Genomic DNA, 17,243 nt, shown 5'->3' on the forward strand with positions numbered 1-17,243 from the left:
TACCCCTGGCAGTCTCAGTCTAGAATACTCTAAGGGCTTTAACACAGTACTGTTCTAAACCAAAGGAGGTCCAAAAAGGCTTTCTGATGTTCCAACAACCCTGACAATAACAGATTGCAAAACAACAAACTCAAATCAAAGCCCACACTGCCACCTCTTTAAGGGGGAGGAAAAAAAATACCTATGCATATGCATACATATATGCATATATATTCACTTTCTTTTTATAATAATATTTATAACAAAAAATCATGAAACCATGTTTCTTAAGTGCAACACTTAATCTGGCCATTGCCAGGCCAAACAGGTCCCCTAGGAGGGAGATGGAGGGACCCACAAGCTCCCAGGAGCACGTGTTCCTCTGCCCATCTCCCAGGCTATTAGGGAACTCTGTCTGAAGGAAAATGCAAGGTGCATCTGCTTTTCCCATCTTTTTCAAGCCTTGATAGTCTTTTAGTGTTTTGGAGGTTTCATTATTGAAGAACAGTGGGAACAAAAAAAATTAAGTTGCTCCTGCTAAATTTGTCCAGTCTCAGCAACCTGGCCACATCCCTGAATCTGTCTATCTTTTCCAGCAGTTCAGGCCTCCAGTTTCAGATTCATACAATTCCCCTGGTTTGGACAATCCACACGGTGTTTCAATATCAAACCCAATGATTAGAGTGCCAAGACCATTGTTTTCTTTAAATTCAAAGGGAAGACTTCCATTTTTTTTTCTACTTTATATTCAGCATTTGCTGCCACATTCTCATGTTTTCATTGCCTTTCACAGTCTTCTTTCAAGTTGGGAGTGAGAAGCTAATGAAATTCAGGAAGAACAACATAAATGCAATGTCATCCTAGAGGAAAAAAGCAGTCTTTCATTTTGCCTAAGACTGAAAACCTCAACTCATGTTCCTTGAAAACGTGCTTCCAGACCACTGTGATCATCACCCTCATTCTATTCTGGGTAAAATGAGAAAATATGTGTGAAATACTTGAAAGAGCTCAGAGCACTGCACAAATAAGTGGGTTATTATTATTCCCAGACACAGGCTGCTACTCAGGCATGTGATCGTCTTCCCCGATGACTCAGTGGTTGAGAACTCTTCTTGAACCTGGTCCAAGAGTAGTAATCAGTCATTTATGTGCTCCTCACTCTGGTCCTGCATGGAATTTGGTGGGGTGGGGGCGGGGAGGTGAGAATGTGAGTCACCTAGATGCAAAATGAGGTACTGTTCCATGATCTTTAGAGTGTCAAACTAGGATGGGGTCTTTTTATGTTGATCTTGTATTTACCTGGGCAGAGTTATAGGAATTTTTAAGGCCTGAACCTAGCTGGGCTCACAAATTTTAAAGTGGGGAGAGGGGGGCTAATTTACACATGGGGCTTCCCAGGTGGTGCAGTGGTAAAAAACCCACCTGCCAATGCAAGAGATGTGGGTTCAATCCCTGGGTCGGGAAGATCCCCTGGAGGAAGGCATGACAACTTGCTCCAGTATCCTTGCCTGGGAAATCCCATGGACAGAGAAGCCTGGCGGGCTACAGTCCATGGGGTCGTAAAAAGTTGGACACTACTGAACACAGCACAGTGCAGCAAAATTTACACATCTGTCAAGTAAATCCAGAGAACTGACTAGCCCAGTGTTTCACAATGACTCAGGACCAAGCAGAAACTTGATCACAGCCCCGATGCAGCTTCAAATGCAGACTCATCCTGTCTGTAACTAAACCACACTGATCATAGGCTCGATGATTAGTAGAAAGGTTCAGAAAGATTCTTTTAACATAGTATTTATGGATGCACAGAGTCTGAACACTGAGGACAATGCTGACATGTGTTTTGAAAACCAGCCTACAAAGTATTGCCATCTGTGGTAAAGTAGCACTCATACCCATTAATAATTCACAACTCAGTTCATCAAATGGAGTAGAGAACAAACCTGATCATTAGTGCAAACTACTACTGTCAGCGCTAATGTAGGGAATTAACATCAATGTTTAAGTTTTTTGCTTATGGAGTAATTGGCAAAGGATTTAAAAAATAACTTTATGAGGAAATTAACCAGCCATCCTATGACTCTGTACTTTCATTCCATTGCTTTAAACATCTTAATTGCCAGGAAAGGTTAACCATACAAAGTGGGGAAAAAAAGAGGTTAGGAACTCAGGGAGGGTGGTTCATCATTTTCCACAGCTTACTTTTTTCATTATAATACATTTTCCATTTTTAATTAAATGAATAAAATAGCTGTATTGCCTGTGAGATTATATACAATTGCCAAATAAAGCTGCAGACATCGCTCTCCTTAATGTTTTTAGAGAAGACTGCTCTGCTGTCTTTTAAATAGGCACATTTTCTTCACTTAGCTTGTTTTGAATTTGTACAGGCTTATAAAATCACAACAGATGTTTCCTGTGGGCATTGGGTACTGAATAAATTATACATCAGTTTCCCATAGGTTTTCTTTCTTAGCAGTCATCAGATTCTTTTGAACTCAAAATTGAGTAAGGTAAAAATTAACTGTATTTTCAATCTTCTCTACTTCTGCATGGATAATGAAGGCCAAGCCAATGACAGTAACCTGGGCATTCAGAATTTAAAAAAAAAAAAAAAACCTGTTTAAAGGGAAACTTGACTACCTGTCCATTTCCCATTGCATCAAGGCTTAAATATTAATACATTAATACCAAAAGGTATTTATTGTGTCCTGAGCACTAGGAAGGATCATAATGATGAGACATAGTCCCTAAATTCATGGGGCTACCATCAAAAGCAACCAAGTAAAGCATAAGAGTTATACATTGATGGGAATAGTAGAGTTGTTCTCACTGGAGTTTGGAAAGCATTTTCAGTAGGTAGGTGTCAGGGCACATTTAACTTTAAGGAATCCAATATGTTGCACTTTTCTTCCTTTGTGTGCCATTTCTCAAGGATTCTCTGTTCCTTGTCAGTTCCTATTCCAGGAACGAGTAGAGCTGCACGCAGTTCTAAGGACTGAGATCATGGGAAAGGGTACCTGCTTGGATTCCTTTCAGTAACTCCCTTCAGTGACTCTTTTCAGCGTCAGCAACCTTGTATGTATTAGACTATCCATTTTGTTGGAATTGACGGAATTTCATCCTGTGTAATGGCTGAGTAATCATTTTACTAAAGATATATAAGCCTGCATTTCTTCTAATAAAATACCCTTGTTCCACTAGAGACTTGGGTCCCCCACTAGAGACTTGGGTCTTCTTTCTGTCTTCATTCTCTTTGGAACATGGAAACCTGTCGAGCTCACTTTCTCGCCCAGGCTTTCAAGATCTCCTTGAGAGGACACCCTGTGCCTTCGTGAGCAGTACAAGTCCTGTGCATGGGCTTTATTGGTTTTCCACGTAACCCAAGAGATACTGCTCTCTCTCTCTCTCTCTCTCTTTCCCTCTTTCTTTTCATCGACTCAGGTCCACCAGGCCCCAGTCTGTAAAGAAGACCACAAGTGGTGCCCGAACAGGGACCTGGAATTCACAGTATTCAGGACAGAGTGACTGGGACCTACTGAGGTCAGGTAAGTGTGGGGTTATGGGACAAACGGCTGGAAAGCCCCACCATTTTTCTGCTTTACTTCATCATTCATTTAAAGTTCAAAGACTGTCGGTTTCATGTCAGCAAATAGAAGCTTATCTCCAAATGGTGGGAAACTATCTTGACTGTAATAATTGTAGTCATCTTATTCTTGCTGTTTGCTTTTTATATCCATAACTATATAATGAATTTTATATCTAAGAGGTTTGAGACATTTGTTACAAATGATTATTCAAGTTCCTATGATTGCCACAGGCTCTTCCAACTATTACTTGGGGCCCCTAGATCAAAGACCCTCAATATGAGGATAAAGAAAATATATTGCCTCAACAAAGTTAGGGTCTACACCCCTTTCCAACAGGAAAAAGTTACAGAATTATTTCTCCAACCCTTTCCCTGACAAACATATCTTCCTAAAAATAGGAAAAAATGAAAGAGCTAAAGCTTAAGCAGACAGTCCAAGGCCCTATAAAGAGGAAGCAAACATTCTCACTCATGCTTTCCTTAAGCCTTGTGCAACAATGTATCTTGCCGGAAAACTGACCTTTGTTTAGGTCCAGAACTAATGATTACACTGCACAATGTCTTACTCATGGAAATGCTTTTCTTATGCTCTATGTTAATGATTATAATTGTAACAAATCTTGCCTGGAAACTTGTATCTCAAGACTTGTACCCCTGATTACACAACAATAGTATATCTTGCCCAGAGATGTTGTCTGAAACCTGTTCTCCCTGGCTAATCTTCTGCCAAAGTTATCTCAAAATATATGTCTTGGGAAAGGGCCTAATAAAGCCTATGATAATTTTTTAGCTAGACTAGAAACTGCTATTTCCCATAATGTTATCAAAAAAGAGGCCAAAATGCAAAAAACTGCTTACTTATAAAAATTCAAATAAAAAATGTCAAAGAGCTATCACTTCAATTCATAAGACTGGGACTATTATTGATTATTTGAAGGTTTATCACCATTTAAGATCACAAAGAAAAAAAAAACTCAAAAAATACAAGCAGGTAGGGAATGTTATTAACAATATGGCCACCCAAGTTTCCTTAAGTCCTATGGGTCAGACTTTATCCAGTTTTAAGTTGTGGAGATTTGAAATATTGGGCAGAAAATATCAGATTTCAGCAGTGATACAAAAGCTATAAGAGATGACTATAAAATAGGCTCTGGCATGCCCGGGCATCATTAAAATCATCACTCATAAGGACCACACTTAGAGAGGAAGAAAGTGAGAAGGAGCCAAGGTTGAAGTCCTCAATGACTCTCCCAAGCGGTCTGCAAATGACAGTGCAAAGACTGGGTTATCAGCAACAACTGATTGGGATGAGCCTTATAGAAAGAGTGGTTTCTAATAAATCCTGGAGAGGATGTGGAGAAAAGGGAAACATCCTACACTATTGGTGGAAATGAAAGTTGGTGCAACCACTATGGAGACCAATGTAGAGGTTCCTCAAAAAGCTAAAAGTAGAACTAACATATGATCCAGCAATCTCACTCATGGGCATACACCTGGACAAATCTATAATTCAAAAAGATACATGTGGAGGCCTACACCAAGGCCATGGGCTCAAGGCCTTGTACCAAGGATACAGATGTGGAGCCCTGCACCAAGGTCATCTCTTGAACTAAACCAGCCAGCTCCCTGACCCCACATTAGGTAAATATACCCACCCTATTACCCACCAAATAGCACCCTAACCAATCACATAATATCATCCTTCCAGCAGGAATTCTGTCTTGAGGCTACTAGCCCACCAAAGGGTCAGCTCTCCCTTCAGCTGTCCTGCTGTTCTAATAGCATCTCCTGCTCTAACAAACTCTATTATGAAATACTCATGACTGGAAATTCTTTTTCCAACCCATGCATGGACCACGACAATACGTGCATCTCCATGTTCACAGCAGCACTATTCACAATAGCCAAGTCATGGAAACAACCTAAATGCTCATTGATGGATGAATGGATAAAGAAGATATGGTACATACAGACAATGGAATACTACTCAGTCATAAAAAAGAATGACATAATACCGTTTGCAGCAACATTGATGCAACTAGAGATTATCAGATTAAGTGAAGTAAATCAGAAAGAGAAAGACACATGCTATATGATACCACTTATACATGGAATCTAAAATACAGCACAAATGAACCTATCTACCAAACAGAAATACACTCACAGACATAGAGATCAGATTTGTGGCTGCCAAAGAGGATAGGGAGAGGGATGGACTGGGAGTCTGGAGTTGGCAGATGCAAACTATTACATTTAAAACAGATAACAAGGTCCTACAGTATAGCACAGGAACTATATCCAATCTCTTCAGATAAATCATAATGGAAAAGAATATACAAAAGAATACCTATATGTGTATGGCTTCCCTGGCGACTCAGATGGTAAAGACTCTGCCTGCAATGCAGGAGACCTGGGTTCAAACCCCAGGTCGGGAAGATGCCCTGGAGAAGGAAAATAGCAACCCACTCCAGTATTCTTGCCTGGTAAATCCCATGGACAGTGGAGCCTGGTGGGCTACATACAGTCCATGGGGTCGCAAAGAGTTGGACATGACTGAAAACACATACACACATATATATGTGTATAACTGAGTCACTTTGCCATACAGCAGAGATTGGCCCAACATTGTAATTTAACTACACTTTAATGGAAAAAATAAATTAATTTAAAAAACAATGAGTGGTTTCCCAGTAAGAACAAAAATGCACTGGCCAAATCATCTCCAGATCCTGGGTCCTGAAGGAGTAGTTATAATTCAGACATAACTATTAAACAGTGAACCAGCAGGGCAATGGTAAATTGAAGGTCAGTACAGTCCAAGCCTGGATAAAAAGGATGGAGAAATAGGGTTGTACCTTCGGTGAGTAAGAGGCAGTCTCTGGAGCTATAACCAAGAAGCTACCCAATGGCCCCCTCCCCTGCTCTCATTAACTACCCAAGCCTGGAATGGCTCAGCTCCTGATTTAGAAAGAGAAGAGGATATTCCACGAAGACTGACAAGCTAAGAACTGAAAGCTTGTCTCCAATATGTCTTTATTATCTTAGAGGCTTCACAGTGTTTTACAGTGCAGACAGTCTCTTCAAATGTTCACATCTTAGCCCCAGGAACACACACTCTTATTACTTCACTGTCTGGGCAACTCCCCTCCCCAAATCTAAAGAGACACTCTTGTTATCATTTATTACTAAAATGAAAGTGATGATGTGATAGCTTAGGAATTCGCCCTGTTGGTCTGACCCAGCTTTTGCAAAGCTGGATATGGCCTGTCCCTGTCACTTCTAAAACTGCTTATCACTACTCAATGCAACATTAAAACTCAACATTCAAAAAACTAAGATCATGGCATCTGGTCCCATCACTTCATGGCAAACAGATGGGGAAACACTGAAAACAGTGACAGATCTTATTTTCTTGGGCTCCAAAATCACTGCAGATGGTGACTGCAGCCATGAAATTCAAATATGCTTGCTCCTTGGAAGAAAAGCTATGACAAACCTAGACATCATATTAAAAAGCAGAGACATTACATTACCAACAAAGGTCTATCTAGTCAAAACTATGGTTTTCCAGTAGTCATGTATGGATGTGAGAGTTGGACCATAAAGAAAGCTGAGTGCTGAAGAACTGATGCTTTTGAACTGTGGTGTTGGAGAAGACTCTTGAGAGTCCCATGGACTGCAAGGAGATCAAACCAGTCCATCCTAAAGGAAATCAACCCTGAATATTCATTGGAAGGACTGATGCTGAAATTCCAACACTTTGGCTACCTGATGCAAAGAGCTGACTCATTAGAAAAGACCCTGATGTTATGAAAGATTGAAGGCAGGAGGGAAAGGGGACGACAGAGGACAAGATGGTTGGACAGCATCACCGACTCAATGGTCATGAGTTTGAGCAAGCTCCAGGAGATGGTGAAGGACAGGGAAGCCTGGCATGCTGTAGCGCATGGGGTTGCAAAGAGTTGGACACAACTGGGTGACTGAACAACAACAACTCAATGCAATGTGTAAATTGTGGCAGTTGCTACTGGAGCAAAGAATCTTACTGCTTATCATGAAAATCATTTGTTCTGAAGCGTGTTCTGCAAGGCAGTTCTTTTCTAAAAGTGGCCCATTATTTCTTGAATTTTAGCCATTATGTTCTACCAAGTCAAAGGAGCAAGAGGCCAAGGAGTGTGCACACAGCTGATGACAGCCTGGCCTCCTCGCCATGTCCTTTCTCAAGTTTCATGGCTTAGTAACTAAGCTCACAGCCCAGACCACAGCCTCTCCTCATTTCTGACACACACCCAGGTTTGGGGTCTACTGGCCCAGACACAGAGATGGGCTTCTGTGCTGAAACTGGCATCTCCTTGACCACCAACCATACCTGGTAACATCTATGTTCCTCACCAACACAAAGCCAAGAAGAGCTCTGAGCCTGTGTGTACCCTGACCCACCACTTCCCTGCCATCACTCTTGTTTTCCCAGTGATTCAGTCTGTGTTAATGGCCTTCCTTAGCTCTCACTCTCAATACTTCCCACTCATGAACAGAAGACCCAGCCTAGGAAAAATACAGGGCCTGCACCTAAGAGTGAACGCCACCTTAAATTTTGCACCTAGGCACTTCCCTTGCTTAACCTTAGTCCTGGTCCTGAGAAAACCCATCCTGATCTACAGCCCATTCAGCAGAACCTCTACGCCCTGTGTATTATTAGTTGTTGCTGTGGAATAAACCATCTCCAAATTCAGTGGCTTAAAGTAACAATCACTTATTTCTAACAAGATTCTGGAGACTGATGACCTCCGCTAGGCTCAGTCGGACAAGTCCTCTGGTCTCCACTGTACTCCCTCATGCAGCCTTGTTTAGCTGTGGGTGGGCTAAGGGGTTGATTAGTTATTGACTAGTTGCCTCCCACTGCCTGTATAGGGTCTCTCATCCTCCCATCAGGGCTCATTCTCATGGAAAGTAGGGTAAGGCTTCCAGACAGAGAGAAGTGCACAAGACATATTGATGCCTCGGCTCAGAGAGGACATATAGTCATGTCTGTTATATGCTGTTGGCCAAAAAGAATCATGAGGCCAGCCCAGATTAAAGTGGGGGCAAATTATCTCTACCTGTTAATGAAATGAGCCATGGAGTCACAATGCAACAAGACTAGACACAAGGAGGGGTGAAAAACTGCAGTAATTTTAATCATCAGTCTACCACATCTTGCTTAGCTTCACCCTACGTGGGCCTCTTCTCCAGTATTGGCCCCCATGTTCAAAACCTTAGCCCACAGAGTACAGTCCCACTGCATACCTATAGACATCTAATAAATAGGGTAATACATAACTGTTTGCCAAGTTTTCAACAGCCATCCAGATTCCAAACTGCTAGGTCTATGCCTGTCTCTGAATTCATTAATATCAAAACCTTCTAAAAGTTGAGTTGAGATTATAACATTACTTTGGCTGTGTTCCAAGACTGATACACCATCTCCAAGAGGCCAGCCTCCATGTCAGTTTCAGTTCTATCCTCCCCACCACAACTCTGACCACGCCTTCTCTTCTTCACCATGGTACCAAGCAAACTACAAAGCCTTACACCCGAGTCTGCCTGAATGATAACAGCTACGAACATTTCTATCTAGATCTGTGGTTCTCAAAGAATACTCTCTTCAACAAACAATGCTGGCATTACTGGGTATCCACATACGAAAGAATGAAGTTGGGCCCAAATTTCATACCATACATAAAAACCAACTCAAAATGGACCAAAGACCTCAATGTAAAAGCCAAAACTACAAAACTCTTAGAAAAAAAACTTAGGGATGAATCTTCGTGACCTTGGACTTAACAAAGGATTGTTAGGTAAAAGCACAAGCAACAGAAGAAAAAGTAGATAAATTGGATTTCAACATCTTAAACGTTAGTGCAAAAGAAACCATCGAGAAACTGAAAAGACAACCCAGAAAATGGTACAAAATATTTTCACACCATGTTTCTGTTAAGAATACTCTTCAGAATAGAATATAAAGAAGTTTTACAACTCAAAAGCAAAAAGACAAACCCAAGATGAAGCAGCAATGGATTTAAGTGAATGGCTAATAGCCCCTGCCACAGAAGAAGAGTCAAGACCTTGTGCCTTGTGTGGGCTGAGCACCAACCCCCAACCCCTCCACCCCCCTACCCCCAGCTAGAGTTTTCCTGGAAAACCTAGATTTTAAAAAAGATCGAGGTAGGGCTAGTTTCTCCCTGTGGTATGTTGCCGATTTGGGGCCCATTTCATCACAACTTTCTGCATCCACATACCTACCATGGTCTCATGATGGACAGATTCTACTTTTCTGTGCCTTTCCTGTGATTGTGGCCATGTGACTTGCTTTGGCCAATAAAATGAGACAGAAGAGATCACGTGCCAGTTCCAAGCCCAAGCCTTAATATAACTTGTGTGTTTATACTTTTGCCTTACCATCACAATGAGAATAATGCACTTAGACTGGCTCACTGAACCCAGGAGGAAGATGAGAGACACATAGCAAAATCAAACTGCCCCAGCACAACCCAATCTGGACTGCCAATCTCCAATCAATCCCTAGACATATGAACCAAGTACCCACTTTTGGTTTGCTCAGATTTTGTGGCTGGTTGTTGTGCAGCATTCCTATGGCCATAATCAACTCAAACACCACCCCCAGCTCCATATCATCGAAGTTCATTGTCACATTGCCAATAGTACCCTCGGATACAGCTTCCCAGGTGGCTCAGTGGTAAAGAATTCGCCTGCCAATGCAAGAGATGCAGGTTTGGTCCCTCGGTTGGATAGATCCCCTGGAGGAGGAAATGGCAACCCACTCCAGTATTCTTGCCTGGAAAATCCCTTGGATAGAGGAGTCTAGCGGGCTACAGTCCAGGGGGCCACAAAGAGTCGGACACAACTGAGCAACTAAACAACAATAACCCTCGGAGACGCTGGATTGGGGACAGCAATTTCAGTCTGCATCTTCAAACTCAGTGTCCTGCTGATTTTCAGGTAAAGCCAAATGTGAGCTGCATTCTAGAATCCACAGATGCCCGAAAAAGAAGACAAACAGTCCTCCTTGCCAGCTGATTAAGTACACGATGCTGCTAACTGCATCATATTCAAAACCTCGTAACTCCTAACACGTTCCACAGAAGAAGCAGATGTCATCTTGACAGGATTCCTTTGTTTTCTCAATAGACACTACAGAGCTGCCCATGCTCTCCAGAGCAGGCAATTTATCAACACATCAAGATTATGCACTGTGTTTTATTAATACATTTCATCATGCTGATTTCAAACAAAGGTATCTTCTGTCTAATTGTTTTTGCCTCTGATACGACGGGAGCATTATTTTAGAATAATTGTATCAATACAAAAGTTATCTGGGGAATAACATGTAAAGAGACTACACAAAGTGCTTCTACCTATAATGAAGTGTCAAGAACTTCCTGAGTCTGACAGCTTTACCCAGAAATTGAAATCAACATTTTACCTCTTCCCCCCTCTGTAGTATCATTTTTCTTTTTCAGCATGAAGGCATCAGATGCCATGGAATTTGCAGGATAGGGTATATGGTAAAACCAGCTGCAAACCCTTCTCATCTTTTACAGCACACAGGTGGCATGTTCAGATGTAAGCAACATGACCATCTCTGACCTGCCATCATCTTCCCATTTCTATCAACAACAGGCCCTCCCTACCCCACACACACACTTTTTGTGAAGATTTAGAGAATCCCAAGGAGAAATTTGAATCATGTACATTACTGCAGCCAACAGAATGTACCCCCCCCCAGACTTCCTGAGGACCTGGGCCCCCCTGCTGTGCTCTGAAAGCCACTGGTGCATTTGGGTGGGGTTACATCTCACACAGGCTACTCCAAGCCAATGACTGAGAGCCACAGGGGTACTATGGAAGGGAGGCCCACTGACAGGGGACAGGGGAAACCTCTGATGGTCAATGTTGGCTGGAGGACACCTTGACTGCCTTGCCAAAGCTGTCTGTGCCGCACCACACTCTAGGATGCTTCCACCCACCCTCCCACCTCCCCACTGCCCTCTGGGTTACCCAAGCCTTGTGGTCTGATGACTCTCTGAGCCTGGCTTAGCTCCCTCTCATGGGCATTATTTTTAATAAAAGCCTTGCAGCTTTTTGTTGTTGCCACTGCTGTTGTTTCTGGTTTTTGGCCATGCCATGCAGCTAGCGGGATCTTAGTTCCCCAACCAGGGACTGAACCTGGGCCCCAGCAGTGAGAGTGCAGAGCTCCTACCATCGGACTGCCAGGGAATTCCCAGTCAGATGTTCAGAGGAGAATGGTGCCTGCTCTTAAGAAAATCTACTGACATAAATCCAGTGAACTTTTCTGGATGGCCTACTATGAAATTCTCTGCATTTGCTTATTATAATTATTCTTTATAGTTTTACAAGAATAAAAACCTATCTCTTGGTTGCTATTTTCATAATAATCAAAGAAGATGTATATTGCTGTTGCTGTTGTTTAGTCGCTCAGCCCTGTCTGACTCTCTGTGACCCCATGGACTGTAGCCCACCAGGCTCCTCTGTCCATGGGATTCTCCAGGCAAGAATACTGGAGTGGGTTGGCATTTTCTCCCCCAGGGGATCTTCCTGACCCAGGGATTGAACCTGCATCTTCTGCATTGGCAGGTGGATTCTTTACCACTGAGTCACCTGGGAAGTCAAGAGACACATACAGTCATCCCATTCACTTACTATGTGTAAACATGACCTAACATGCACTAAACATGATTACATATGTCCTTGACTTCAATGTCTCTGTAGTGGAGACTGTTTCCCAGAAGAGACAGTCCTTCAGAGGGTGGCCATGAGAGGGTGGAGGCAATACAGGGGCTGGTCAACACCTGAGCAGGTGGGTAACATTCAATCATGCCACAAGCCAACTTCAAAAGTCTGCATTCTCTGCATTTCCAGATAACAGGATTCAAACTCCTTCACTTGGTGAATGAGTCATGGCATTGTGACTTATGACAGCCAAAGTCCTTTATAACTGGTCCCAGTTTACCTTCCTATGGTCCCCCTAACTCCTGTCACATTTCAATGCTGTCCTCCAGGAACCACATCCTAATTAAAATGACATTTGAGGGGTGAGATGGGGAAACAATGGAAACAATGTCAGACTTTATTTTCTTGGGCTCCAAAATCACTGCAGATGGTGACTGCAGCCATGAAATTAAAAGACACTTGCTCCTTGGAAGAAAATTTATGACCAACCTAGACAGCATATTAAAAAGCAGAGACGTTACTTTGCCAACAAAGGTCCACCTAGTCAAAACCATGGTTTTTCCATTAGTCATGTATAGATTTGAGAGTTGGACTATAAAGAAATCTGAGCGCCGAAGAATTGATGCTTTTGAACTGTGGTTTCGGGACTCTTGAGAGTCCCTTGGACTGCAAGGAGATCCAATCAGTCCATCCTAAACGAAATCAGTCCTGAATATTCATTGGAAGGACTGATGCTGAATCTGAAACTCCAATACTTTGGCCATCTGATGCTAAGAACTGACTCATTTGAAGAGACCCCAATGCTGAGGAAGATTGAAGGTGGGAGAAGGAGACGACAGAGGATGAAATGGTTGGATGGCAAAACTGACTCCATGGACATGAGTTTGAGCTAGGTCCGGGCATTGGTGATGGACAGGGAAGCATGGCATGCTGCAGTCCATGGGGTCATGAAGAGCTGGACACAACTGAACGACTGAACTGAATTGAACTGAACTGAACTTGAGGAGTGAGAGTTCCTGCCTTGTTTGATCTCAATAGTGACAACATGTCTGTGGGGGCAGGGAGGACAGCAATGGTTGGAAAAATAAGAAAAAGAGAATTAACAACCCAATATGCTCCTAAAACTAGGCATTCTCACCTGGTCTTTCTTTCTTTTTTTAAGGCAACTAATCATCTTGACATAGTTTTTGCTTTTGTTGTTTCTGCCTTACCAAAATACGGCATCCACAGGCTATCAGTCTCCATATTGACAAATACCCATTTTCCAAATGAATATTAGTTGACAGGGCAACACGGTTATCACATCCTGTAGGAGAGTAGCTAACATGCTAATATTGGGGCTTTCCTGGCAGTCCAGTGGCTAAGATTCCACCGTCCTAATGCAGGGGCCCAGGTTCGATCCCTGGTCAAGGAACTAGATCCCACATGCCACACCTAGAGATCCTGTGTGCTTCAACTAACACCTAGTGCAGTCAAATAAAGAAAGAAAAAATACTTTTTAAAAAAAGAAAAAAATTAATTAAAAATATAAAATATGCTAATTCAGATTTGCCCAAGCAATGTACAAGAGCTACTGGAAAGACAACTCTTGGCTGCACCTCATCTTGGACCCTGCCCTAGCCCAGAAACCCTTTCTGGGATGCCACATACCTAACTTGTCAAGATGCTAGAACACGAGATTCCATGTCTCCCCATTTCCTGCCATCACCGCTATCTCTACTACATCCACCCTGAGAAGCCACGTTCTTTTCTGTGCCCCAGTGATACACTCCTCCTAGTTCGTGTCCAATTGGTTCTTGATTCCTCCTTGGTCAGCACTATATTTGCTACGTGATCTGTGACTGTTCATCCCCTCAGTGCCCAGCACACAGGGCACTCTAGCACTTTAACTGAGCAAGACCCTATGGGCCTTCCCAGGACAGGCCCTTCCTCCACATCCTGTGTTTCAGCTCCTCTCTGAAATACCTAGATGACAGTATTTGGTGCAAATTTTCTGAGTTGTTTTACAGATGTAGAAGATGTTAACTACTTGATGACCATCAGCACATAGCCCCAGGCTCCTGGAGTCTAAGAACTGATAAAGTTAACCCCTGTGACACAAACCTTGTCCCTCATCATCAGCCAGAGAACTGTGCATGACCCGATCACATACCCTAAAACCATTCCCTCACCTGGCTTTGAAAAATGTTTTATGGAAACCATTTGGGGAGCTTGAGGCTTTTTAGGGCATAGGCCACCTCGTCTCCTCACATAGCCTTGCAATAAACCTTTCTCTGCTCCAAACTCTGTTTCAGTTTCTTTGGCTTCACCATGCATTGGGCACAAGAACTTGTGCTAACAGCACCATTCCAGGCAAATGGCTCCAGATCAGGGTGTGGAAGAGACAGAACAAGGCAGGAACTGGAAGGAGATTGGCGCAAAAGCTATGGTATAGTTCTTGGATTTTTCAGCACCATCTCATTCCTTCCATGGGCCCTCATCTAGCAACACTGAAAATATCTCCTGCATCTCTAAGGCTCCAACACTACCCAGGTCATCTGTGAATGAGGCCTCCACATAAAGTGTGGGCCTGGAAAGATGAGAGAATAAAACAGATTTTTGAGAAGCATCTCTTCACCAGAGCCTTTATTTAAGAAACGTCCTTCCTCAAAATGCAGTCCATTAAGTCTTTAAGAGGTGCTCTTAGAAACTTTATGTCCGTGGTCAAATAAATCTGGAAAACTGCGACTTAAAGTTAGTAATTTCTTCACTACAGGACTTCTCAGAGCTTTTACTGCACTAATAGGAATCATGAATCAGCAAAACGAAAATACAAGAGAAGCAGTTCTCAAACTTATTTGGCCATGGAAGCCATGTTTTGTTTTTTTTTTCAATGAAGACCTCCTGATGTCTTGCATAGTCTAGTGTTCAGAGGACCGTGGTTTGGGAAACATTAACCATTACAGAGATAATATCCCTCAGTCACAGATTACATAGGGGAGTAAGAATGATAAAAGATAGCTTCTGAAAAGCCATGTTCCTCCCATACCCCAAGTGACCATACAGCCATTCCCCCACATGGGAAATTGATATTACTCTGCGCTTCCAACCTTCTGGCAATTCAGTTTGGCTAGAGTGACCTTGAGAAAGTTACAAACCTATCTCTGGCATGGTTCTTTCATTTATGACAACTGGCCAAAAACATATATCCTCCCACTCTAGTTCCCAAAGCTTTAAGAATTAATGGAGCCATTTCTAAGCAGTGATGTGAATTCCTTAGAGAAAGTCTCTATGTAAATACAAGGTCTTGTCATCTTAAATGGTGTGGATTTATGCCCTGGACTACACAGTGACAGCCATGCAGAGGGAGAGCTCCATTATTTTTCAAAGCCACAGAAGTCTGATTAACACATTAGCCTTCCAGCCCCTGTCATTTATAAACACCATCCTCCCAAATACTGCCTTTTCACATGAAATTCATAGTTCTTCCTCTGTGAATTGATAAAATGTGGCAGCAATGTACCCATGAAAGCCAAGCCTCTTTAGTATTTCAGTATTAATATTCCTAAGGGATAGAAATGGTAAATGGCTTGCAATGTGGGATGCATGTATATTACAGCATTTACTTCCACAATAGAAGGAGGGGCCAACATAGATAGGGTGAATCGAGTTCCTCATTATTTATGTAAATTGACCTTTGAGACCTAATGCTTAAGTATTTAATCACATGAAGGGAAAACTGAAGCAAGATTTCAAATGAACTTGGCATAAAGAAATGCTGATTACATCAATGGCTAGAAGATGCTTTGGTAGTGTGGGTGTGTGGTATTTGAAACACTGGTTCACACTGACTCAGGCAATTTTTACTGCATATCAGTGATTTTTTAAAATATGTATTTATTGATTTGGCTGTGCCAGGACTTAGTTGTGACACTTGGGATCTTTGGCTGCAGCATGTGGGATCTAGTTCCCTGACCAGGGATCGAACCCAGGCTCCCAGCACTGGGAGCACAAAGTCTTAGCCACTGGAGCACCAGGGAAGTCTCAGACCAGTGTTTTTATATGTTAAAAAGTGAGCCACACAAACGAAGTACAAACAGCAGGGTAATGATAAACATGAACAAGATACCTTTTTTACTTAAGTAACAGCAACAGAGATGGAGGACACACGATGCTGATTGGCTAATGTAAACTTGGCCAGTGTTGTATTGGTTGTAGGTAACCGTGAGCTAAGTGAACATATAGGATGTCTGACTCAAAGGAAAACAACTGGTTATACTCATATTACAATTTTTCAGGGATTCTTGTGCTTTGTACCTAATTTATTCTCGTGTCTTACCTACCCCAGGGAATTTTTGTTAGAGCTGAGTTCTTTCTTCTGTATAAATGTATGTATCCTTCCCACCCTGAGATCTGCCATCTCCATTACGACAATCTTTCCTCTGCCCAAAAGGCATTTTATTTCCTAACCTATAATTTTCCTTGTGCACCTACTCTACCCCAAGAAAAAGTTCTTCAATCCTTTGGAGACAAAATGACAACTGAGAAGTACAAACAAAACAAAGCAAAAAGAAGTTTCTCTGTCCCTTCAGTTTTTCTTAAAAACACTCAATTTAGACTCCAGGGCAATTCTTAGTCTCTGCCTCGTCAATTTCACATTTACCTCAAAGTACTGATCTTAATCTAAAATCCCACATTGCCCCACTGGAATGAATGGAAGATAAAAACATTTATTTTATTGCTTTTGATTCTCTGAAACATCCCCATTAAATAGTTGTACAGCCTGAAAGAGTTGTGAGATGATACTTGTGTAGATGAGTGGTGCTTGCGGAATTTTTAATCTTAAATTTCTTGCTGCCATACACTAACTCAAATTAGCTATTTTACATGGCAAAAAGCAATAAATCGATCCTTCAATGTTATCACTTAATTCAGTAACTGATAT

Source organism: Capricornis sumatraensis, chromosome X (assembly GCF_032405125.1).
Source record: "Capricornis sumatraensis isolate serow.1 chromosome X, serow.2, whole genome shotgun sequence".
Classification (NCBI taxonomy): Eukaryota; Metazoa; Chordata; class Mammalia; order Artiodactyla; family Bovidae; genus Capricornis; species Capricornis sumatraensis.